The sequence below is a fragment of the Bombina bombina genome, chromosome 4 (assembly GCF_027579735.1).
Source record: "Bombina bombina isolate aBomBom1 chromosome 4, aBomBom1.pri, whole genome shotgun sequence".
In the NCBI taxonomy this organism is placed as follows: Eukaryota; Metazoa; Chordata; class Amphibia; order Anura; family Bombinatoridae; genus Bombina; species Bombina bombina.
Window position 1 is genome coordinate 1,227,212,596 of NC_069502.1, and position 1,921 is coordinate 1,227,214,516.

The window sequence follows — 1,921 nt, forward strand, 5'->3', positions numbered from 1 at the left end:
TGTGTCCTACATATTTTTGAATTTGAAAAGGGGATTTATGTCAAGGTATTTACAAGTATACAAGTATATTTGTCTTTATTTAATAAGTCTGTGGATGTGCACATCAAATAATTCATTTAGAGATCTCCCATACTCAATATGCTAAATTATGCAATTGTATAAACACAAGGAACTGAAAATTAACACAGGTAAAATTCTGAATACACATCTCCAGGATGTCTCCAAAGGCTTGACACTAAGGCATTTGGTTTAATTAAAATGTAGCCACAGTTTCAGAAACCATATGTGTGATTGCTTGGGAATGTGAGATAAAATCTATTTACCCCTCCCAATGTACCTAAGAATCTAGCTCAGGTGACAAATCTTGTGAGAGTTTCAGCATTTGCACTTAGGTGCAGGGGACCCCATGTGGTGAGTAAGAGACAAAAAGTCTGGAAACTGAGTACTGAAAGGGCAGTGAAGACGTTAGGATAACAGCACATGGTTTCAAAACAACTGTATTTAAATTTTAAATAAAAATAAATACATTTTTGCAAAGGGAACAATACTAGTTTCATATGTGTTTGGAACAATTCAAATAACCCAGATATGTGTATATATATATATGGGACTGAGACATTTTATATTAAATGAATGATTGCTATGTTGAGTAATGACTACATCAAATACATATGAATGCTTGGATCATTTCTAATAATTATTTCTATTTTTATTGCAGACAACCATTGGTCATGGGCATCAATCTATGCACTTAGAAAGAGGTGCACTAAATACCTTAGCCTCTGTGTTTTTAAGAATATGAATAGATATTTGTGAACCTAAAAAAAATAAAAAATAATAAATGACACTGAGATTAAATAAGTCATATCATATTAATGTGAAATAAATGTTTATAAAGTTTTAAATACATCTCTTAAAATATAGTGAGATGAATATATGGAAGCTACTTTGATGTGATATTACTATGAAATATAAACTTTCTGTTAGACTAAATGAAATATAAATTATTTAATATAATGTTAGATATATTTGATGTTTCATATCAAAACGATCAGGAAATTGATCTGATGCTGCTTCATCTATAATTGATATTGGGAGAGATTAATACGAGAAATTATGGCAGTTATTACATAGTTTAAAGAAATATTTCGCTGTCTAAAAATGTTGGTTAAATGAATTTGTATGTATTGTCATGCTGCATTGTTTTGTGCTGTCTGTTTGTAATGCTGCGACCCGGTGTTATGATGCAAGATCTTGCAGCCATGAGATGATTGGTTGTTGCAGGGATGCATCTCCTTGGCAACACATTCCCAGATAAACCAATCGGCCGGGACAAGCACAAGGGCCAATCCGAGACAAGGTTTCCATTGAGCGTTCCCAATACTCACGAGTGAATGATAATTATCAAAAAAGGGGAGGGGTGAGATCAGATGATTTAACCCCAAGTATAGAGACTGAGAGGAGGTTGTTGCTGGAATCCTGAAGGGATAACTACTGTGGTTATTATTAAAGCACACACCTACTATTGGACTCCATATGCATTATCCCCAATTTTGAATTTCTGAGGTGAAATTGGATCTGTTGAGAAACATTGGAAACCGGATATCGACTGGTTTATTTGAGTAATGTATACAAAGTTTTTGGGAAGATAAATTATATGCATAGTCACTACAGTAAAATTACAATTGGAAGATTGGAAAGAAAAAAATGGGCTTTTAAATTGTATTGCATATCCTTGAATAGCTCTTAGCCTGCCTATTTGTATGCAAGCATTTAAAGTAAACATTTACTATTGCTGTATGTAGCAGAGTTAAGGAAATAGTGCATATTTCAAGTTAGCATTTCATAGCCTAAGTATTGTTAAACTAATCCCAAACTTAAATTGTTTATCTATGCAAATCTATAATAATAATTCAGAAGT